This window comes from Xiphophorus hellerii, chromosome 10, assembly GCF_003331165.1.
Source record: "Xiphophorus hellerii strain 12219 chromosome 10, Xiphophorus_hellerii-4.1, whole genome shotgun sequence".
Lineage (NCBI taxonomy): Eukaryota > Metazoa > Chordata > Actinopteri > Cyprinodontiformes > Poeciliidae > Xiphophorus > Xiphophorus hellerii.
The window spans coordinates 12,817,980-12,843,800 of record NC_045681.1 but is presented as its reverse complement, the minus strand read 5'-3'; the positions used below and the strand labels follow the sequence as shown (position 1 = coordinate 12,843,800).

The following is a 25,821-nucleotide window of genomic DNA, read 5'->3' as shown; positions in this document are numbered from 1 at the left end:
AAACTTTTTTCAGTGACCAGGAGTGTTGCAGAAATCAAGACCAATGTAGTTTTTGATGAGAGTAAATCTGTAACAGACCAACACAGAATAGTATTTAACTGTAAAGTAGAAGAAAACCAGTACATGGCTTCCAAATAAATACAGTAAAAGTGTGGTCTGCTCTTGAATGAATCAATGTTTTGTAGAATCAACATATGCCTGCAGTTACAGATTCACGTTGGTGGCCTGTCTCCATCATGTTTGAAAATATAGAGGTATTTTTGGACAGCCTCTTTGCAAAATAACTCAAGCCCAGTTAGACCTGATGAGAGCATGATATTTTACCACATATTCTCGGTGTGTTACAGGTCAGAACTTTGACTGGGACATTTAAGCACACAAATATGCTGTAGGCAAAGCCTTTTAATTGTTGCTCCAGCATTATTTTTAGGGGTATACTCCTGCTTTACGTAGAACTTCTGTCCCAGCCTCAAATCCAATACAGCCTCTGACAAGTTTCCTTCCAGGATTGCATTGTACTTGATTCCATCCATTTTTTTGCCATTTTCCAGGCTGACATCTGGTCCCTGCAGACGAAAAGCATTCCCACAGTATGATGTTGCCACTACCATATTTCATTACAGAGAAGGTGTGTCCAAGGTGATGTACAGCATTTTAAATATAAGTTTTTTTATATGCTTTATGGACTACTTCACATCTTTTTGACTTCTTCTTTTGTTATTTTAGCTATGCATATAAAACGGGTAGTAAAACAACTACTTTGTTCTCAATTTGTTTTGCAAGTCACCTTCAAGTGACCCCAATATTTGGTTGTAAATACAGTGACTTCTAACAGGTTATTTATTTATATTTTTCTGAAAAAAAATCTTAAAAAAAAAAACATTTGTAGGTATTATAAAACAAGTCAAATTTAAGCTTGAGACCACACCTTCTAAAAGGGAGTCAAGAAATGTCCTCTTCTCACTAGCATGATTTTATTGCCATATGGTCAGTATCCCAGTAGCATTGCTTTGTTATAATCTAAGAACAGTGGACAGCTGCAGCAATCAACACGCATCAATCTGTATTCGTTTTCCTTAATTAAAGAGTCCAGTGTTGATATCACAATATGGAGGAGGGATTAACTATGAAACTCAACTTAATCGAAATCATCTCGACACAAACATTTGACATTATTTGCCCTGGATAGACAACACAAAGCCACAACAGATCAGTCACTTTATGAAACAAGGGAATTGGCTCAAAGCAGCAGTTTATTAAATAGGACTTGACAGAGACATTCCCTTCAATCAAACAGCCACCCAGAGGGACGCAGCTATGGATGTAACGACAGATTATTTCAGCATTTTGCAGAAGTACTTGAAATAATAAGTAGCTACATGCAACTCTGAGACACATAAATCCTTTCAAATGAGCAATGAATGTGAGCAAAATTCATACATTCAAGCTCCTCCATCCCAACAAAAGCGATAAGACTATGGTCCTGAAAATGTCTAACTGTGTCCTCCAGGACAATTTAATGATGCTGCCAAGGTTTCTCATATTTGTCGTCCCGGCTTTGAATGTCAGAGAATTAAATACTAGAAAAAAGTGGAGCTTTCAAACGGCCTACAGCAGAGCTTAGTTGAATAACAAGTTAATGTGAAATCCCACACACAAGGACTAATTACTACTCTCCACTTCATTTGTGTGGACTTACAGTACGCAGTAAAGCATTCTAAGACATGTTTCAACCAATGAGAAGATTTATGGCAGTTGGAGGTAAGTGGAGTTTTCCCTTGGCAGTCTTGGAGAAGGAAAAAAAAAGTGGCAATCACCTCTGCCATAATCATACATATCAGGCGCTGCAGCAGGCTGGGCCTGGGCTCACAACTCCCAGTCAATTTGATATATTAAACAATTATTCAATATGCCACCAAACAAAACTCAGTGACACAAAGAGCTGTGTAAATCTCTGGCTGCTTCTCTTAAATTATGCATGACCCCATGAATTATTTATTAGGAGGAAGTAGAAGAGGAAGGAGACAGCGGCAAATAACAAAAAGGAGGAAGAAAAGAGGAGCAGAAATAAAATAATGGACCATAAGTGGAACAAAGAGAGTGCTAGAAATATAACATCTAAAAGACCAAGTTGAGTCTGTTTGGTGGGAGCTCATGAGCCTGGCAAATCAGAACAAGACTGTCAATTTTAACTGAGTTGGCTGTCACTCGTGGATGAATGAAGGCTTCTTATACTGATAACATAACAGTGATGGCTTTCATGTTTGATACATGTACCGTCATTACAGTTTTGGTAGGTGATTGTGTGACCAGAAAGGAACCAGAGGCCTCAAGGGCTGAGGTTCAAGATGACTGAAACACGATGAATTCTGACACCAACAAGACTGCATGTGGGAACAAATCCAGATGCATGAAAAAGGTGGATGAATACACTCATATTATTACCGTGTGTATGATTCCTTGAATGAGGAGGAGCAAAAAGTAAAATGAGTGGCAGGTGAATCCTGAATATGTGTTTTATTTGCATAACTACTGCAAACACACATGCTTTAAGTTCTGCGTGGAATTCCTGACACTGCAATTTAACCAGCAAAAAAACAGGAAGTCACTCATCTCGACCACAGACCAGCAGCGGTGCTGTAAGCACAATATTTTCATTGCATCCACCAGATGTGCATCCAAACTGTGTGCCTCCATTTCAATTTGCTCATCTAATATGACTTGCAGTTTGACTGAAAAGTTCTCCCTAATAGCAGACATTAATTCTGTGACTCTGTTTTCATAGTAATGTCTCTCAGGCAGATTGTTGCGGCTAAATGTTAAGTTTTTCAGCTGCACTAAATGGGAAGTTTGTAGCCCTTCGGCACAGTCCCAACCCAATCAGTCTGCAGGAATGTGTAGTCAGTGTGGTCAAAAGCTGCATAGGTACAAACAAGGACTGACGCCTCACCATGTTGTGCTATGAAAGTGACCACAGCTTCTTGGACTTTCCCAACATAAACCCAAAGTTGCTGATAAACTAGCTGCCATTTTAGGCCACCTCTGCCTTTGTGAAACATGTTCTTTTTTGCTCTCTTCTTACTTTGCAACATCCTATAATAGCAATGATATCACAGAGGCTATTTTGTCAGCAATAATGTCAATACCACATTGAGCATGCTTTCATAGTCACTTGTACAATTCAAGTTCCTATTAACATCCCACAATCTTTGTACATAAGCCCAAAGATAGTTCTGTAAAAAAAAATAAATAAAAAAATAAAAAAACAGTGGGAATTTGACCTGGACACTTAGGAATATTTCATGGGCAGTAGGGATTTGTCAGATTATCAAGTCAAGTAGTTTAATTCCAGTTTTAATTACCTGCTTCTGAAGATGGACTATGTATCAGATTACACAGGCAAAAACAGTTCAGTAACCAATCAATTTCAAGAACATGTATGTCATCTATGTTCCAAAATAACCAGTTAGGAGTAGAGATAAACACCAGAAGTCTATGAAGATTCAATCTGTGAAAGCGTGGCCTTTAATTCCAAAGTACGCCTCTGAACCGAGCCTAATCATAGGCTATAATTATGACAAGACAGGTGCTCTGGGCAGCATGGGTTAGTCGAATTGTCATCGGTCCCCCTGTCTCACTACCAAGTGTTTTACATATAGATTGAATTACCTGGAACAGTCCTGCCCTATGTAAATGACCATTATGCTAATACTATGCAAGCCACACATCATTTCATCCAGCTAAAGCGCATCGGTGTGTGTATGTGTGTTTTTAGCACCTCTCACCCCAAAAGGCCCATTTTCCCAACAAATAATACGTTGTGAGGACCCACTACTCTTTATGGGGCCCGAAGTCCGGGATCCATAAGAAGAAATGCTGTTTATGGGTTAGGGTTTAGGTTTGGGACTAAAGGTTGAATTTAGTTTGTACTGGTAATGCTTATGTTAAGGGTTAGGGTCGGGGTTAGGCTATGGATTTAATAAAAATGAATGCAAGTCAGTGCAAAGTCCTTGTGAAGATAGAGACAGTGTGTGCATGTGCATTATGATGTTTTAAAAGGTTTCCCTTGTTTTTATACAGAAGACATTAAGTTCATTAGATAAGCTTGTGATGCTAATGTAGGCAGTAATTCTCAGCAGTGAATGCTATTTGAACAGCAGTTCATAAAAGCATCATATTTTGACACTGTTAACAAAGGTTGATGGAGTTAAAGCATCATCTAGATTTTTAAAGACACTTAAAAACCTTTTATTACTCTAAAGAGTTTCGTATATATTGAAGCCAGAAACATGCCCATATCCAATTGCAAGAAAGTAAAGAATGTCTTTATATCAGATAGGGCAGCTTAGATTTACAGATAAGACAGACTTCAGACATGTAGAGTAACCACAGTTTGGCTTTCAACACAAACCTTCAAGGAGATGAGATCACAACGGCAAAACATGGGATGCCCTCCTGGGACAAAACAGGTGCAAAATTCAAGGACAGAAGACAGCTGCATGACTGTAACTAATGAAGAATGCAGTTTATGTGAGGGGGAGACGACATAGATGGGAAAAATGGATAGGTAGCATGAATAGAATATGGTATGTTGAAGTGGTACATGGCAAATAATATAAAAGGTGGTAAAATATGTCAAAAGGTTTAAGGGTGTGAAGGAAAGAAAATGGTGTAAGTCTGACATGTATTTAAAATCATGATCATTCTGTTTCCGCTTAGCAGAAAAAAAACAAAACTTAGGGGATAAAAAGAAATAACTGCTGAAGGGGAAGGAGAAGAAGAACCGTGATCATTACATGAATGCCAGGAAAAGGCTAATGAAGGGAGAGCACTGGGGAGCTGAGCTAGCTTTTACAGAGCCTTTCTGGGAACAAGAGCTGACTATTCTAGCTATTCTGATCTGATTGGAGACTCTAAAGCCCTGGTGCAAGTCACTGGGAGGTTGTTTAACCAAGAGAGCTGAGAGGCCTGGAGACCACAAAAAAGATTTTTTGTGCCACAGGGTATCGGGTTACGAGGCAGAGGGGTCATCATCCCTTGTCTCCTTCATGCTCTGAAGTCTTTGGTTCATGATAATTTAAAACACATTTGTTGGTCTTGTTCTAACCAGTTGACTCTTCTTTTTTTGCTTGCCTGTGCACCCTGCTCAAACCGCAATCACTCTGAGATTTGGGTCAATCTCTGCCCATTCCCCAAACTCCTCTCATCCTTTTCTTAGATGATTTTCTGTAATCTAAGAAAACAGAAAATCGGTACTGAACAAGAACAGCTTAGTAAGTATATCTATCTCGATTTATATGCAAAATATATGCACAACAGAATTAAGAGAAGAAGCTACTGTTTTTGCTCATTCTACATCAAGGGGGACCACAATCATAGCAAAATCAGCTTTAATACCCTTTCATGTTTAACAGATTATTAAGCCTTGTTGGTGGACAACTGAAGCTTCCTTAATTCTGTTTCCTTTTTTTTTTACATCTTGCCAAGCAGATTTATTAAGGATGCCAAAAAAAACATCCTCCGCTGTTAGTAAAGCATCATGCCAGTTACTTGTATTTGCTTGTCATCTCTAAACACAGTTTTTTGTTTTTTTTTACCTTTTTCTCCTATGATTGCATAAAATGACCAAACAAAGCAGAAGTAGACTTTTGTGGGGGTGGGTGGGGGGGTGGGGGGAAGAGTTCTTCTACTACAATTACTGATACAGATTTTCTGGTGGTTTTGCTACATAAATATACAAGATCTATTTGTTGGAAATACACATTTATTGCACTTTTCATAAATTAATATTCAGCACCCTAAACAGAGAACTGAGACACCCATGTTCAAAGCTGTCTGTACTGATTAGCATGCCACAGTTCTTCTCATGTATCCTTGGTGTCTAATTACTGTAATGTCTCTAATTGAACACTTGGTAATTAAAACTGTATCTTCTGTCATGGTGACCCTGAGTCCAGGTGACCAAAGCAACAGCATGTGCTTTTTTTACTTCTTAACTATTTTATATATAGCTACTGGTATCAGCTAAAAACCAATAATATTAAATTCAAGCTCTCATGTTATGTGGATATTTTTTTTCCACATTGCTTAAAGCAGAGTAAATGACTGGACTTCAATTTATTTTCAAATATGATAATGTCACTGTGAGCACATCTGCAACACAATGAGCATCTGTCTACACATGGCTGAAAGTGAAAGACAACATTTCTATTAGAAAAGTGTGGGGGGGAAAAAAGAATGAAAGTTGTACAACATCTGGGGAATCTAGCTTTGTTTCGGATGCATTGTTAATATTAACAAAAGCTCCATGTGCTGCAGGTAACGGAAAATTACAAATAAAATTGTTGGAAGTGATGTTATTCAGAGACGTTTCTTAAATGCAAAAACAAATCCATTAAAAAATAATCCTGAATTCTTAAGTCAAAGCCTGAGTTAGGTCTGGTCTCTAAAAGCAATAGTCTAGGGCAGGATTAAGCAGAATGTACAGAGACTGTCAGATGCAAATCTAATTCGATTAAACAAGAGAGCCATAGGACATAAGTAAATACCTTATTTGCAATATGTTGATATGGTTGGATCGATCAGAAAATTTGAGACATACAGACAGGGCCAAAACTAACAACCCTAATGTGGAAGTTATGCACACAGTGGGAAAAAAAAACAAAAAACTGTTTTCTGCTTTGAATCTGTGAACAGATGTTCTCAATTTACTTTATGTTGACATAATTATATTGCTTTTCTACAAACAAGATGCAATATACAAACAAATGGGCAAATGTACTACCAAAGAAAACAAAACCTGATTCACACATTGAAAGTCAGAAATTATTTTTAGAGAAACCGGTTGTTCAGCTTGATTGGCCCCGATGGATCATAGCTGAAAACTGCAAAATGCTTCCCCCCCCTCCCCTCAGATCAGGAAATGCCCCTACTAATTTGAGCAATTTTAAGTCCTATTTTTAAGTTTCAGCAATTATATTGTCAGTAAAATGTTTAAAATGAGTTCAGAGGAAGCAAACAGATTTAAACCTCCAGCATCTTGTTGAGACATGCATGCAGCTCGTTCAGGCTGTAAGAAGGCAAAAGAGAGTAAAACTTTTGTCTGTTCTCTGTTTTATCATTTTGTGATTTGACATTCATGTTTTCATAGGTGATGGTGTTAATCTTGGAAATCTTAGACTTAAGGTAATTGTTTCAAAGATATACACACAGCCTTCTACTTTCATAATGTTAGTTTCACAAACTCTTTTGAAACCATTTTACAATTTCTTCTCTTTCACATACATGGTTAAATGTCGTCTCAGCTCCTCTTTTAAATAATCAACCGCTCTGAGCAGAAGAGTTAGACAAAAAGTTTTTTTCATGTTTTTTTCTCGTATCTTCCTATATTCTAGTTCTTACTGAAAAATTGGAATTGGTTTGAACTGCCAGATCCATACTTTCTAAAACCCAGAGATCAAAAATCAGCCATTAAATTCAGATCGATAACTTGTAATCAGAAATTCTACGGTCTCTGTATTGAGCTCATACTTTTGACTCCTTGCTGCAAAGATACACTGACAGGAATCTACACGTGAAATCTGGATTGTTCTTAACACAGTGCGAGTATTTTAAACCAATAAAACAAATGGGAGTGAGACGTTCTCAAGTAATCGCTCAATGTCAAAATGAACTGTGCAGGACTCCCAGCTGGAGGTCAAAGAGCTGCGCAGGTTAGCCGAGCTCAGCTGGTAATTGATCGACTTGAGGCCACAAAAGCTGCCTTTTTGCCCCCCTCTCGTTGCTGTAGTAAGAAAGAAAATCAGTAAAAGTTCTGGATTAAACCACTGAGAGCTGACCGCATGAAACCTACCCAGCAAGTACAGGCTGTGAGTAATCACCGAAAGATTAAAAAAAGACATAAAATGCAAAGTAGTGTTAGAGTGTTTTTTTTTTTCTTAGATGTTTCCCCTTCAAATTCAAATGATGCAATAATTCTGCCAGTTTAAGTGTTTCGGTATTTCTAAAGCATGATGCTCTTCGTAAAAAAAAAACAAAAAAAAACAGTGAACCTTAGCTGCAGAATGGTGTTGTATTTGTGTTTGAGTTCCAAAAAGCTTCTTTTTACCAACTGCATTATGTAGAAATTAGCCAAATGGATCAAAAATGTGTTTCCAACTCCTCTCCATGGATGAGAGTCTTTTCTTTGAAGTGGATAACGAAGTCTTTAAACTGCTGTGCAAACACTCAAACAGTCCCCAAGACATTCGTTTTCCCTTTTTTGTTGTTGATTGACTTTTCATTTGTCCCAGATATTTCATTTCACTTCTCTCAGTCTTTAAATGATTAAAGAATGTTTTTTTTTTGTCTTTTGCTCTGTATTCCTTGCTTTATCATTTTAAACTGCATTTAAAACGAGAGCCTAAGCAAAGAGAAAGCACGTGACGGCGCACAAGGAAAACAATGTTCCAGTTTTTTGTCTGATAATACAATTTAATTTAACTTCACTCATTATATGAGCACGGGGTAGTAAAAGTGGCTTTCTTCCAGCAAGACTGAGTTCCATTACGATATTAATAGATTACTTGTCCAGAGTTTATATGATTTTTGTTTTGCTGGAAATGTTGAAGAATAACAATTACTTCCACGTCTCAAAAGAGTATACAGAGGTTGTGCACTACGTTTGAAAAAAATAGACCATAATATGTAGGCCTATAGTCATAACTAACAATAAACTGTTCACTTTTGCAGTTTTTCATTATTAATATCAGACTTGTAGAAAATTATAAAGCAAAGTTTATTATGCGACAAAATGGCTGAGGAAAACATAAAAAGCAGTTTTCAAATCAAATGTTTTGGCTCTTCTTTGAAAAAGGGTTTTAATTCATAACTCCTAAGAATATTTTGTAAAAATATAACTGGTGGATAATGAAGATGTCGATTTGGAAATTTCTATTTTACATCTTATGGGCAACAGCTGTTTTGGTCATGTAAGTCTCCCATGAATATCTTTTTGCCCAGTGTTTTTTTTTTTTTTTTTTTTTTTATTGTCTGGCTTTGGATTCTTTGGTGACCTCTTGGAAGACTTGTCAACATGATCATGTTCACACCCATTTCACAGCAATTTTTATTGATTTCCAAAGCATAGGTATTCCATATACACTTAATACTAGATTAGCCAAAATAGAGAATAATCCAGAGCAGACTGAGTTCATCATCGCTAGCATGCTATCACCCATTGCTAAACATTCACACCTTTTTTTAGTTTTAAAGTGATTATGCTCTTCTCTTTACATTATTTGCTTTATATTTTAAAACTTTGTCTGGTACCACAGCTTAAATAGAGACTTCTCAGAAAAAATAAAATAAAATAAAATAATAATAATAAAAAAACAATAATGTCACTTTTTTATATATATATTCTGATTTAATTAAACTTCACTCATTAGAAGAGCATCAGGGTGATGAATATATGTGACTTGCTCCACACAAGAGTAATTTACATGAGGATATTAATAGATTCATCATCCAGGCTTAAGCACATCAATTATGGAAGGCCTGTAACCTGAGAAAAATAAAAAAATAAAAGTGAGCACCATTGAAATGTTGATGAGAAATATAATTACCGCATATGCAGCAGAGGCAAAACAAACACATTAACAATGTGCCATAAACACTGAAGAATGAAATCAAACTTTGTATAAATAAATATGCTTATTTATGGGCATAAACTTTCAGAAGTACTTAGGCATAATTAGTAGTTGCTTTCTAGTGTTCACATTACTCATGCCGTGCACATTAGGGAATTCATATTTTATAAGTGACATGTTGTGTTTGCACAAGTGCCTCGGTGACTGCAATTGATGTTTCAGGGTTTTATTGTTGTCACACTAGAGTAACTACCAAGGAAAGCCACAAGAGGCTTCAATTGAAGGAAAGAAAGATGTCTTAATATCTCCAAAACTCAATTGTGCTTTTCTTGCTCTGACTGAAACTCAAAAGGATTTTCTGTCCAATGGAAATGCAATTTGTGAGTTTAATGAAACAATTAAGACAACCAGCAGAGAGTCAGTTGATTACTATCTCCACTCGAGACAACCAAGACTTGAGATCACTGCTCTTCTTGTCAGGTAAGAATTTGTTCTTCAAAGACGCATGTTTTCAAACGCCCGATTTATTAAAGATTTCAGCTGCGTTCTGATCAAACTAAGAGGGCAAGTATTTGAAAAAAAAAAACTACACAAAAAACACAACATTGCCTGAGGAGAAGTTGTTATAAGAGTGGTGTACTATTTGGAAAGGGAAACAAGAATACCAAAAGGAAAGATCTATGTCAGAGCATTCGGCCACCCCTGCTTAACGTTATGAGCTCCAGCTCAGCAGTGCAGCCAAGCTTTTCAGGTTTTCCTTCAGCTCATGAGAACAACAGTGTGGCCTTGGAGTTAAGAGGAGAAAAAAAAAACTTTGTCAGGGGTATAAGGTGACTGAAGTGTGAGGGAATGAAGGTGGGAAGAGAAGAACAAGGAGGGAAGCCACGGAGGAATGGATGATTGGGTTTTGCTGGAATATGGGTTGTGGGTATAAGGGAATGACACGCATCCCGCAGATGATGACTATGAGTCTGGAATTTTGAGCCTGTGAAAGAACTCAGGCAGACTGTAAGTCAAATGAGAGGGCCTTTGAGAATGTGATTATAGGATTGCGTGAGGGGCAGCACATCAGACACACAGGAGTCACAATAATGCCCCAGCTGTTGCGACAGGAATAGGCTGTGGATGACAAGCGCAGGCTGCTCAATATGGCCCTGAAAACATGCCAGGGACGCATTGAGGTAAATCTCCACAGTGTCTCTAACTGAATGCTATCATATACATGCAGTCCATCCATCCCGTTTCAATACCCAGATGGAACTAAACACCACATGAGACCCGATGTTGACTCCCATAAAGTAGGCCAGAAGGGTCCCAAGAGATCCAGTGTTCAAACCGATTTACGCATCCTGGACACCTTTTCCTCTGAATGCCGTCTTTTGAAGTGCGGACACTGGTATTTAAATAGAAAGCTGTTACAGCTTGCTTGTCACATTGTTAGCCAAGCGACCTACCTAGGAAAAGGGCAGCATGGGAAAAGTGAATTCTCAACAAATTGGGGCTACAGTGAAATCACTCAAATGTGTGATCAAACTGACACAAAATATGGGTCCGGGGAGATAATTACACGGGGGGAGAGGAGTTGGGTGGCGCTGAAGACCAAAAACTATAAAATATAGCTCACTGAGAATAAGTGACTTTGCTCTTGTGTAAATTCCTGTTGATGGAAGCTCATTTGGTTCCCTGAAGCAAATAAATTCGTAGTGTACCTCATGTGCGCTTCCAAATTTAGACAGAGTAAGGAAACAATAACTTAGCAGAAAAAGGAGGGTTGCTCCTTTACCTGCTGAAAAAGGAGAAGTAAAGTTTTAACAACATATATTTAACTTCTAACATTTCAATGTAGATGTACATTCAAGTACATTCTGTTTTCATGAATGGAAATATTTATGATTATTAAGTAATTTTCTTCTAAAATATAAACATGACTGACTAAACTATTACGGTTTCCTGTTAACCTTTTTTTAAGGAGGTAAAACTGACTGAGATTAAAAATCTTTCATCCTGGGACCCTCTGGACAGTACGTCTGGGTACCTAACAAACTTGCAGTGGACTCAAAGTGAGTCAACACTTTGACAGAAATTGTCCATCTTTGCACATCACAGAGACACATAATAGGGCAGTTCTGCAAATCCTTATTCCCTATTCCTTCTCCTGCAGAGCTCTAGAAGACAGCATTTTTTAAATCTGTTTTTAAACCATGATGGCATGTACAAGTACAGTTATGGGACTTATCAGTGCCAGCACACATAAACCTAACACTCCAATCCTACATGGTTCAGAAAATCCTTCTTTCCTGTCAGGTGCTGTATGCATGACTGTCGTCATACAGCTTTCATTGCCAAGCACTAACCCTACACACTAACAAAAATACTGAGAGACCCTACATACAGTATCTCTTTATGAATTATCAATCTCTGTGGCTTCTTTTTTATGGAACAGTTTTTCCTTGCATCTGTCAATTCACACTCTTTGTATTTTATTTTCATCTGTCTTTATGCAGTGTTCCCACAAGAATAGGGCTTACTTGACATCAGAATGTATTTTTAAAAAAGTGTCTACATTTGCATACCTACAATAAACATGTTAGAACATCTAGCCTGCCTGAGAGAATTTGACATATATCTATGACATACTGTATATCCTCTCTCTTTTAGCAGAGTGGGTACATATATAGAAGTGGAAGCCTGTTATTTTGTGAAAGAGTTTCTATACCTGGAAAACATAGTTTTCACTCCAACTCCACTTCTAAAAAATATATATTTCCAATTTTCTTTGATGAAATTCCTCATATTTAACCATTTTTACTGAACAGCCAGTCTTGATTAAGGTTAGAGAAAGTCAATGTGAGGTTGTGAGAGACTTCAAGTATCTAGATGTCTGTATTGACAATAAGTTTACATTAAATTGTATACTAACTATACATTTAAAACATATTTCTTAAGCTTATAACTTTCAGAGTGAAAAAAAAAAAAATATGTGTTAATATTTGGTGGAAACTTTCCCTATGTGTCCCATACCACATTTTATGTGGTATGGGACATGAATACTTGTAAAGGAAACAAATTGCAGAGTTTTGTGATTTTGTCCTTAAAACTTATTGGAAAAACAATTACACGTCATCTATGATGAATGAGTTTGTGATATTACATTCAGGGAGACATTAGAATACCATCAGTAACCAGAAACACATTAGAATCCCTTTGAGCAGAACAATTAAAGCATTAATTAACTAGAAAAAAATGTCAGAGAGAAAAGAGTTATGTATCTATGGAAGCCTGTTTTCACCACTCTTAAATAAAAATATCTCATTATGAGATATTACCTCAATATAGTCAGATAGTAGCTCAATACAATGACAGTATAAGATACTATAGCATTTTTTCTTTTTTAAAAAAAGGGCTTCCATAAGTTTGAGCAAGGTGCCCTATAAAACACAACCAGTTATTTCAAGGAAATACAATTCTAGTGAACTATTCTGAGAGTTTGTGGAAGCAAAATATGAATCAATTCATAAAATGTAAAGATGTATCAACCAGGATGTATGTAAAATTCAGAATTTAAAGAAATATAACAAAAATGATCTTTATTATTTTATAAAGTGAGGAACTTGATCACAAGACAAAGAACAAGTGGCTATTTGGAATCAGGGTTCATCTGAGAGGAGAGACAAGGCAGGCGGCCTGAGGAAAGCAGGTAAGTGAACATGAAGGAAGCAATGGGAGAAATAAACAGTAACCTAGGGAAAAACACAGAGTTAAAGGAAAGGCAAGAATAAAAACATGAACAAGGAAACGATCAAAAGTGGAAACACAGGCCCAAACCCAAACATCCCTAGATGATGACACATTTAGCAAAATTAAATAATGTGGATAATCTCTACTGACCTAAAACATAAAAAGGGTTAGCCTGACTTAAGGTCAGGCAGTGAAAAATAAAAATGATAATTTATCATTTTTTACACCACATCTAAAGTTCTGGTTTTAACTGTATTTTAAAAAATAAGCAGCAGGAAGAGTTCAGAAAAGCTCAGGAGGTTTTGACATCACTTTCTTTGCCCAAAGCAGGCCAGCAGAAAGGGCCACACCCCAGTCCAGAGCCAGACAGGCAGTCTGCCCTAACATTGTGGTGGAGCTGTTTGGCTATATAAGGAGATGAAAATTGCAGAGTTCAGCCTTCAACCCCTTGTAAGGCCATAAGGGGCAGAGGCCTCAAAACCAGTCGAAACCTTATAACAGCTTGTAAAAAGCCACTTCCTCACAGTTGAGATTATTATAGTCCAGAACAATGCAACAATGCAAGAAGAATGAAAACCAAGGAATGAGGGAGGGATGTTTCTGCTGTTTTTAGCCACTGACACATTTGTCCTATAATTTACAGCATGTATTAAAAATGTTTACTCTTTGAAGACATGTATTCTAATTTAATACCTTAAAAGTTATATCTACAAGGGAGTTTTTTTTGTGAAGGGGCTTCAGCAATGCTGGGTATTATTAAGCTAATCAGTGTGGATCAGCAGAGTCAGCATATACATTCAATTCCTTAAATCACTTTACAATGATGAATGGGCCTCATTTAGCCACACAGCTGGTCTTATTGCTGAGTGCTGTCCCAGTGTTTTTATTTGTTTCAGTCTCTGCAGTTGGAGTTGAAGTTATAGGGAAAACCGGAGCTCAACAGAAAAAAAACCAAAAAACCAAAGTTGTTTTTTTTTGTTCTAAAAAACAAAAGTTTCAGCTCAAAGACTGGAAGATGAGCAGGAAAGGCTGAGAAATGGTAGTTAGTCATGGTGAAAAGGAGATGTTAAAAAATAAGTAAACAAACTTTTAACCAAATTGAGGTTTGGCAACAAAAGACACAAGAACAGGAATACCCTGAAGAACCCACCACCAAATAGAACTTTACTGCCCTCAAAGCAGTTTCAATCTAAAGGTTGCCTTTATTAGACAAAGAAATCTGGCAATGAAAACAGCTCTACAGCCGTTAAGAATAGGCTTCCTATGCAAATAACAGCCAATCAACCTTACTGAACCCTTAGCTTGTCTTGCAGATTTTAAAGCAGGGTTTCGGATACTTATCAACTGACATTTTGTTCTCACCGTGCTGTAGTCAGCTGTTTGTCTGCGCTGTTTATCTGTCAGTAATGAGGGGCTTCGCAGCTGCAATCACACTGCCTCTTATTGTGTTTGCGCAGAACACAAGAGCTCTTTGTTGGTTGGATCAGTTTGAATCACATCGGGGATTTTCATAAAAGCCTTTGACATCTGGACCAGTGGCAGTGGGGCTTTGTCTGTGCCTCCAATTTGAGTAATGGGCTCTCACGTCGTTCTACAATAGCATACTGGCACGGTGAGATGGAGGATCTGTTGTCAGCACCAAACCTACAAGCTCATTCAGTTTAATATGCAACTGGAAACAAATGGTTCAACATATTCATAAACTATTGGACTTCTGCTGGGGAGAGGGAACATTAATTTGGTTCCGCTATGCATGCTGCAATTGTGCTCACATGAATCACAATATTGTTTGGAGTCTCATATTGATTCTGATTCCTTGGAGACTAATTTGAGTGATAAAAAGCCAGCAAATTGAGTGAAATTTTTCAAATTTCTTTCTGACTTGTTTTATATAATATGTCTCGGCTTTGAGTTTCCAGAAAGTTGCTGGTGGTATTGCAGCAGTTAGAAACATAGCATCAGCTTCATTGGCCAAGATTGTATGCACAAGCAAGACATTTGATTTTGGCTTTTATGTTTTCACAGAGTACAGATGTTAGGGATAAATATACAAACATCACATAAAATATGATAAAGATTAAAAGGAGCAGTATGTACAAGTATGCTGTATATACTTGTACATACGGAAAAGAAAAGAGAAGAAAAGAAAATAAATTTCCTTTTTGTTTAACAGCAGAGTGGCTGACTACTCAGGCTATATGGTGTTTGTGTTCAGAGAGATAAGATTGGAGAAATCTTCATGTTTCTGCAAACAGTGCTCCCAACCTGAAGGTAAAAGCACAAGCAGTTTATGTTCAGGATGTGTGGGGTCTGCAGGGAAGTTAGCTGATTTTTCCTGATCCTATACCTGGACGGGTCAGGAAGGTCAACCCTGATGATCCTCTCTGTAAAACTCGGTTGTTCATTGCAGTTTGGACTTGTCCCATCCTGCTTTGTGGATGAGCTAAACCACACAATGACAAATAAGAATAGGACAGTGCAGTGTAGATGTCACTGTGACCACCCTGTAGCCATCTAACTTCTGAAACTTTTTTTCTACATTTTGATACCGTACAATAATAAATATTGATTTTTTTGTTTGGAATGTTATAAAGTAGTCCGTAAGTGTAATGTGGAAAGAAGAAATGTTTTTTAAATATTTTCCTAAAAAAATCTGAAAAAAAAAATGCCATGCATTTTTTCTACTCTTTGTAGTCTGACCCCCCCAAAGTAAAATAATATGCAACCAATTGCAAAACTTCAAAACTCACCTGTTCAGTAACTGTGTATAATTTAATGTCAGTATAAATTCAGTTGTTCTTTGAGAGCCTCAGAGGTTTGTTAAAATTAATGAAAAAAGCAGAACCGTGTGGGCTAGACCAAACAGGGTAAAGAAAACCTTTTATTTTTTGCATTAAATAAAAGGGACACCTACAAAATCCCACCCATATTTCTCTCAAATCCATCTGCAGGCATGCCTCCACTTGTGATTCCAGCACATATGCTAACCATGCTCCTAGAAAATCAGACCATTTACAAATCAATCACTTCAAGTGTACTTATCTAATTCACACTATTCCATTTAGGTATTTAACTTGGATCCAAGTTAAATCCAAGTCCAGTTTCCAGTGAGTACATTAAAGTTTGAAATATTCAGCTGCAACAAAAAAGTTATACAATTAAGGGAATATTCATGCTTTGCTTAGTTTTTTTTTTTTTAGCTTGACACTTGCTCTGAACTGAACTCACAGTAAGGCGAAACAGCAGCACATTCTTCAGAGACGCACTATGCCCTAGGTTTTTACTTTAATGTCGAGGAAACCACTCCGGTGCAAGATAATGAGCCAAAACCCATCTCAAAGCTTTGTGAGAACTACATGGAGAACAACAAAGGCCAAGATGTGCCAATGTAATGGACTGTCCTGCTCACTCCTCTGCTCTTTCACCCTTGAATACTAAAAACTGGTTAACTGGTACATAAAACCACAACTGACAAGCTTTTAAAATATTTATCAAACCATGCTTGGTTAATGGTCATCGCATGTATTTTTTTTTTTTCATTTTATTTTATTTTTTTTGCAGATCTCTTATTTTTCTTAGAAGTATAATAATATAGATATTTTTCGATTGAAAGACTTGCTTACTGTAAGATGTTTTCAGAGAAACTAAAAGCTACATTCTTTATGCAAATTGTTTTCTCTTTTTCTGTTTCAATGTAATATTTTTCAATAAAAAGGTGTTTCATTGTTTTAACTATTTTGTATAAGACTGAATTTATTGTATTGCAACTGCAGTTTAATTTAACAAATATTGACACATATTGAAAGTATGAGTCAATACCCATACTTTATCATATTTACTCTGAAACTGTGTAATATATTTCTTCTAATCAGCATGTAGGACATATTGAAGCAATTAGCCATTACAAATTGTAACCAAATCTACTTTGTTTCCTTAGTAGCAAACTTTGTAAATAGAAATGTTTGGGTCTTGACAGAGATTTTCTACTTGATTTATGCCTGTACTTTGACTGGACCATTAGTATAGCTTTGCTGAATTTGGATTTAACTCTGACTAGCATCATTGAAAGGGGGTATGGTGTGGGTTCAGCATTGATCTGGTTACCTTCTGCCACATATTTGTTAGGTCCCCTACACAGCCAGTGCCAGAGTGCAAACGGGATTTTTTATTTTCTTCCAACAACAGATTTATTCTAGTCACTTTTCCAAAAAACACCAGGATTGTGATGTACATGAGAAATATAAACAAACCTCTGAAGCCTTTACAGATCAGTTGTATTTAGGCTATGTTAAAGATCCCAACTATTTATTTAGGGGTATGGCAGTGAAGGAAACTGAATACAGATGTATGCCACATTTTATAGTTGTAGTTCTTGCAAAAATGAAAAGGATTATTTTCATTCAACTTCACAACTATGCCCTGCTTTATGTCAGTATATAACATAACATTTGTAACTTGAAAATATGTAAAATGTTCAATAGGTATGAATCCTTTTACAAGACACTGCAGTCTTATGATTTCTACCTCTAATAGAAACAAAAATACATAATAAACACTCATAGTTAAAGGACAAGTTTTACTGCAAAGTTTGTTTAGCCTTTAAATTTAGCTTTTACGAGGAAATACTACTGATCCGTGCAGAGGGATCCAGAGAAAAAGGACTCTTCTTTCCTCCTGCGACTCAATAAAACCAACTTGATGAAGATCTATGATCAATAGAGCCATTTAGCATGTGATTGAGTAAGACACACTTGGTCTCACTCCATTTCTCCCTCGACCTCTCACTTTTTTGTTCTTCAACTGACCGTCCCTCCCACACCACAAAAAGACACCACCACCCACACAGCTGAACATAGAATGATAAACATTTCACACCTTCTACGTGCATGGAAACATGGTACACAGTATCTGTGTAATCTGTGTGGTTGAGCTCCCATCATTGCAGCGGCTGATCTATGAAGCAGTCCCTACTACATTCGATGTGTGACAGAGGTACGAATTTAAAGTTAGTGCCTGATGATGCCGGGTTTGACACTCGGGGGACGCATACCTCCTCTGCACAATACACTTTATGTAAAAAAAACAACACTGTTTGGTTTTAGCAAAATAAACAAGACATTTGCTACTGCACATACAAACTGAAATTAAGTCTCAATACTGTTGTGATTATGAAGAAAGTTATTTAAAACAAGTTCAAAGAAAAACAATTACTGCTATCATTATGAGCAGGTTTTTTTTTTCCATGAACTAGTTCAATATCATGAATTTGGAAAGTTTTAGATAGGTGTGAAGCTAACTTGAAATGAAGCTAGGATTAAAAGAAAATCTTCATCTTCCCCAGGATTTTTGTTAATAATCTCAGTTTGAAAATACATTTATTCCAGCACATACATAACAAAAACTCAGGTGGTTTAATATAGTAGCATTAAAGGCCAAAAACAAGGAATGCTAATTTAAATTAATAAATAAATTGCTGTCAGTAGGCCTGTCACGTCAAATGTTACTGGTCGAATAATAGTCCCAGAAATTATTGCGATGAAGGATAATATTGTCGTTTTGAGAAAATGGCATAATAATGCAAATACTCCCTCTAGAAGATCAATAAGCTAATTTCTAAAAATAAATAAATTAAAAAAAAACATTTAATACTGGAATTGGAAAACATTTTAAACATTCAAAATATATAAACAAGGCATAAATAAATTATTCATCATTGGAATAATTAGCAGGCAATACAGCCAGCTAAGACTTTTGTGAGTAAAAAAAAAAAGTGTAAACGTACTGTGTACTGGGTGTCAAATATTTGCAGCATTTTTCGAAACGCTTGCTTTTCAATTGGATTAAAGAGCAGCATGTCTTTTGTGATTAAGCAAACAGTCTTAGTGCAAACTATGTTGCAATAGCTTTCTGTATTTTGTTGACGAAACACCTCAGTGACTGTGGACTGTCAGTAGGATAGAAACAGTCCATGTGTGATATATGATAAATATGTATAAATAAGGCCAAAAACCCTCTTTCACTTCCAAGCGATGCTAGCTTTAAGCTTTTGTCAAATGTCTAAATTGGAAACATTTGGACTGCTTTTGTCTTGAATTTCTTCTATGTTTTATGTGTTGCAATATCTATCAGTCATTTTCTCAAACAACAGAACGGAAACAGTTATTCTAACCAAAATAACAGCGCTACAAGAGAAAAACTTGCACCGTATGATGATAACAAGAACTTCTTCACAGAGAAGGAAAACCATACAGTATTCCAACTGGGTAACAGGATCCTCTATGAAAGTCAGTGCGCCCCATTTATCCTTAAACAAATACACACTGCAATTTAAGATACTTGTTTGCTTTGCAAAGAAGAACTTCATGAGCCCAAAGCACCAGTGGAGGAGATCAACAGCTTGGTACTAAGATAATCTCCAGAGAGCAGTGTCTTTCATATCTCAGAGCTTCTACTTCTAAGTGCTGTTCCCAAGTGAAGTTAAAATGCAGGCTCATGTACTTAAAATGCTGAAGTGAATTTAATGCAGCATTCCAAGCAAGCATCTCTATATATAGTTTAAAAATCCACCAGCACATTTTTGTATCTCTGACAGTTGTAGCTCTATTACCTTTTACACAATAGACAGACAATCTGTCAGACAAAGCTACACTTTTTCAATCTTTAAAGTGCTTTACTGAGCAACAATGGCAGCTTTTTATTTACTTTGGCTTTTTTATTCTTTTTTAACTGACACGTTCAGAGATTCAAGACAGTCATCCACTGACAGTGGACAGTCATCCACTGTTGGATTCACTCCTCCCATTCCGCTAGGGGGCTCTGTAGTTGTTTTGCATTGGTAGTGGAGGGGAGGTGAAAGAAGAGAAGAAACTTACGGCAGGCCAGTAATACACCGAGACTGCCGTTAGCTGAAGCTAACAAGCTGAAGCTACAATAAAATCGTATTCTACTGGCGTTCATGAGTGTTGCCCAACGTGGTGAGTTATTAATGCTGTAAGCTGTGGGAAGATTAGTTTTTTGTTATCTGTTCTAAGCGTGAGCTTGCTGAATTTGCTAGTGCTAATTAGCCCGATGCTAGCTGTGTTTGCTGCACTGATAGTTGAATGCCGATGTTTATTATATGACGAAGTGTTCTAAGAATAAACTGCCTTATAACTGGTTAGTCAAGCCTAGCTAATAAATCTATGTTTAAGTTTGTGTTGATTGTATTCTGCAATACTATGTATTGATGTTTTGTTTTTTCTTACTTTATTTACAGTTTAACCGGACGGCACATCCGTGTAAAAGCACTGGGTAATAAAATTAACAACAGCAACAACAACAATCTTATGTTGTTTGTAACATCCACTGAGCTCCTTCGGAACAACATGCAACAAGTGTGTGTCACTGTGTGCTCTTCTTCTTCATATCGGAAATACTGAAAACATACAGTCAGAATAGGACTGCTCCAGGACAACTCCTTACCATGGTGATCATCTCCATTGAAGCAAACAAGGAGGGTTTTCACAACAGAGCAGAGTAGGACAATGAACTTAAAAAAAAAAGTCATGCATGGAAATTTTTAATTAAAAAGAAACACCTAATCTGACCTTTTATTAAATATCCTTTTGGGTTTTTTTGCTGTTGTAAATGGGATTGATTAAGGTATAATGAAAATCTTCTAAAACAACAAATTAAAATCAAAATTTAAACATAAACATCTATGTTGGGTTTATATATCTGTACATCTGACTCCAGAGAAGTCAGTGCCTCATCAGTCTTAAACCTCACAGTGCATGACTTTATGTTATATCAAAAGCCTTCACAGCCTGGTGATGGAACTGACAGCTGTTATGAAGTCTACTTTCTGATGTTGAAAATCAAGATTCTCAATTTCCTTTTGTGTTGACTTCAAAGAGAGTTTAGGGGTTATTGCCATGCATCTCATATTTTACAATCTCCCAGGTTATAAAATTTTATTTTTGAGGGCAACTAAAAGAAGCTTTATAGTTTCATTATTTGCATAGCACACCATTTTTCTGTTAATGCCCATTTTGCAAGGTACCGCTGCCTTTTATGTTTGAGGTCTCATTCCTAAAAGGTTCATTCTTGTCAGATAGGATAAAAAATTGCACCACAGCTTCTCATTTTGTGTTGTGAACAAAATGTAAGTTATTGCATTTCATATAGCTGTGTAGTGGGTGTTTTTTTTTTTTTTTTTTCTCCTTTCAGAAGATGGGTGAGGAGGACTCACTGTTTAAACCTTTGTTGAAGAACATCTCTGCACAATAGTGTCAAACATTTTCTAATCATTTTAAAACAATTTATGCTTGATCTAACAGTTTTGCAGACTTTATTAAAATGGTTCTTAAAATTTAACCAAATATCCAAAATTATTCCTAAATAATTTTCCTGTGATACTTGTTCTATATTATTCCTGTTAATATGAATATATTATTGAATATACTATTGAATAGCAAATAGACTTAGCTTTCTTTGTATTAAGGGTTAAGCTGGAGTCATTTAGCGATGTTGACATTTTTAGTAAGCTATTGTTCAGTTTTTCACTGACTACAACACTGCTTTTACCTGACACGTGAATGAGAGTGTCATCAGCATATATTTGCAGACTAGTTTAAGAACAAATTTCAGAACTACTATTAATATCGAGGCTAAAAAGGAAGAGACATACAATAGTTTCTAGAGGGATCAGTTGTTTAGATTTTGAGAAAATAAGACTTACTCTTACTGATGACAACACATTGTCGACACAGTCTTTTGAATATGACTGACTCCAAGACAGTAATCAATCTGAAAATCAAAGAATGAAAGCTTTGAGATGAGTAAATTATGGTTCACAATATCAAAGGCCTTTTTTAGGTTAGTCCTTTGTGAAGTTATCGTTTAATCTGTTTAAGCAATAAACATATGGTGGCCTTTATCGCCATATGTATTTCCTGTCCGTAACTATGAGTACAGGAGTGATATTTGGTCACATTTCTGTAACATCTAAGATCTAAGCACATTATAAAAGGAACAGAATTACCATAAAACTGGCCAACAAGCTACACCTGCATTTCTACCCTTCTACATTATGTAAAATGTGCAAAGAATTCTTCCGAACATATGGAATCCTTCCAAACATATAAGATTTGCAGCTATGACTAACAAGTCAACTACAACCTTTTGTACACACCTTTTTTTTAACCAGTCAGCTCTTTTCACAGCTCTGCTGACAGGACTGCCCTGATTTATCTCTATTCTCTTTAAGTCAAGTCCTTTCTACAAGTTATCAAGTTACAAAAAAAAAAACCACAGAGCCGAAGCACCTCTGACCTCTTGCACTGCATACTTAAACCTCAGGGTGCAGGCCTCTGTGTAAACTCTTTTTCCAAGTGAAGGTCTCATGCATGCTGGATTCTAAGGCAGAGCAGCAGCTGAGTTCATTTTTAGCTCATCCTCATCTGCATCCTAATTCTGCTTTTAATGCAGTAAAGTGAGTGCGCAGAGCTGGAGAAGATTTCTTTATTCCCATATTACTTGGTTAAACAGATCATGGCACTGGCAGCTGCCACCTCAGTGGAGTAGTGATCTGGGTGAGAAGGAAAAACGTCTAATAAACTCTGCCCAGTGAGCTCCCCAAGTTGGAAAATGAGAACAAAGGAGAACTCTCAGCAGGGTGTTTGGTTGGAGAGTGATATGAAGAAAGAGAAGAGGAAAAATGGAGAGAAGAGAGGCCTGTAGACTTGGAGAGACCCTCAGGGTTGACTGTGGGCCCATCTTTAATTGGCAGGCCAGTGTGCGCCTGGATGACCACCAAGTGGGACTAGCAGAGATGACCAGAGGGCAGAGTAGGCATACCACCACATGGCACTAGCTTCCTCCCAAACCACCGTCCCTTCCTTTCCTGAGTCTTCCCCCAATCCCACAGGCAATTCCATCTGTTTCTGTTGTTTCTCGGCTCTCAATAAGAAGGGCTGACTAGGGCGGCTGCAGTGCCAAGCAAATTCAGACAGGATAGGTGCCAAGCCCTGCAAATATAGAATACTTGGAAGAGGATCTGATTGACCCAGTGGGGTAATATCCAACTTCAATTAAGCCTCAGGTTACATTCGCCATCATTATGAGCTTGATGGGTCACCAAATGAAGTCCTAATATGTGGAAATGTTCAAGGCTAGCTTGTATCACATTTATTGCTACAGGTTACACTGCATCACACATTTATGACTTTACAATTAAAACCTAAACTATACAAGCAGTATTCCCTTATCAGAAGTTAAAAGCTTTTGAATGGATCATACTGGCCTCATTCAAACGAAACGGAACGGGTGTGCATATTTCCCGTCTACAAACAACGTTCACTGTCCAAGGGCACAGTGACCGTCTATTATTGAGTGTTTATTCAACTCCAGAGGAGCAGACAAAACAGGGTGTCAGAAGAATTGTTTGGAGAAGTTTGTTTGGATTCTAAAGGCAAACAAGGCCAGGCGGCTACGTGACCTACAAAGTGAAAATCCTTCACATTTTTGACTCAGATGATTAATATACTCATATAGTCATGTAAGAGCTAATTATTATTATAAAGGAACCAAGAGAGGTGTTTAGTGACCTCCATATGATGTCCCTGCAGACCTTTGTTTGCTTGTTTTTAAGGAAATTATTTTATTGATTTGAAATATCTAATTTAGATATTAGCTCATATACTCATTTTATGGGGTTTAAACATTTCTATGATAGTGCTTTATTTTTTTCTTTTCTGCAATGAGCAGTCATTAAATATTCATACTAAGGGGTGAGGCAACATAAAACAGATTTTTGCTATATTTTTCGAATACATTTTTAAATAATCATTGTGGAGTTTAGCAACATTGCACATCAGTTGATATTTAACCAACTGCTACAAAAAACACAAAAATGTGGTCATGTTTAGCCTGTTTTGTGAGAAAACAAAGTGAAAAAACTTTGCAATGTCTGTTTTCTCTCTGGGTCTATCTGTCTCACCCCCATCATTTCTGTCCATTGGGAGGAATGATCGTTACTCATGTGGCTTTGTTTGCAAGGTATAGTTCACTTACAAAAAAGTACAATGTGAAAGCAAACCGCACCACATGACAAAAGTATAGTTCACGGGGGTACTGTGATGGCACAGGGGTTAAGTACAACCCACATATGGAGGCCTTGTCGCAGGTTTGATTGTATTGTCAATAGTTCCTCAACCATGGACAAACGGTTGAGAAATAAAATCAACAATTAGCTGATCTTACCTCCAGAGTACCAAAGGATTAATTTGTCTCAACTAATGCCATGCTCAAGACAGAAGCATCAAATTGTCAATTCCAAAGTGAACTGGGAAAAAAAGGATTTGCAAAGGTTTTCTTTAAAGAATGGTAGTGAGAAAAAAGCCTAAATTGGATTGGAGGGAAAAAAATACAAAATACCACAGCAGATTTTCATCTATAGTCATCCTATACACGTCACATTTTTCATTTAAATTGGCAGGATCAACGTAAGCAACAAGGTACCTGTAATACGTTCTTCTATGTTTCGATTGTCCTGAGATCAGCAATTAATAGACCATATTTATGTCTGACATTAACTTGTAATTTTTAAAAACATACCATTTTGCTATAGTTGCGAAAACTGACCTAGTCTGTGGTTAAAATGGCAGTCTCATTTCCATTGACAGCAGATGGACAGCAGATGACAGCAGATGGACCTTGTCCCAGACAAGCTAATAAATACAGAAGCAAGTTTGTCTTAGAGGGCTTGCAAGCAGCTAAGAATCATGACAATCTTGCCATTGTACAATGATCTTTATAAATGTTGGTCACAGCTTGAAACCAAGTATGATTTTTCATTTCTCCTTCTTGTCAATGTATGCAACTTTGATGATCATGTTTAATATGCATTGCATTGTGAACACAACACCATGGGGGTTTTCCATGTTGGGGGTCCATCCCAGCTGAATGGAGAACAAGGACTGAACTGCACACAGTGAACAAAGGAGACAGGTAAAAACCTTTGAATCTCAGAATGCACAGTATTCACCCCATTTTCTGACAGCTCCCAGGAAGCAGGGAGTTCCTCACAGCTGGTATCCCTGTGACGTCTATGTGCTGAATGAGTGCACATGTACTTGGCAACACCCCACTGCAACCACTAGACCAAGAGCGGCCGCTGCCCAACTCATTGGTTCACCTGACTGGCTCCGCCGTTAATGATAAAGGGTCACATTAGGAGGTTGTGTCTGTGCAGAGAAGATTTGTTTGAGATCTGTCTTCTACCTTTTTGGAACCATGAAATATGCTGGGAAACTTTGAGGCCAAGAAATACACTAACTGACTTGTGCAGTGATATGGCTTTAAATAGTTGTCGATTACTGGCTTTTGTCTACCTCCCATTCTGATGAAAAATACAAAGAGTAAATAATAAAATATTTTTACGGTTATTCGCTTCTCTGGTTTACTTACCACATTT

At 37.0% G+C, this 25,821-nt stretch overlaps 1 protein-coding gene across 6 annotated transcripts in view; it reads right to left on the bottom strand.

Annotated features, from left to right (window-relative positions):
• The window catches only part of sdk2b (sidekick cell adhesion molecule 2b), a 316,443-nt gene that overhangs the window by 256,434 nt on the left and 34,188 nt on the right, over nt 1–25,821 (bottom strand). The window lies entirely within an intron of this gene.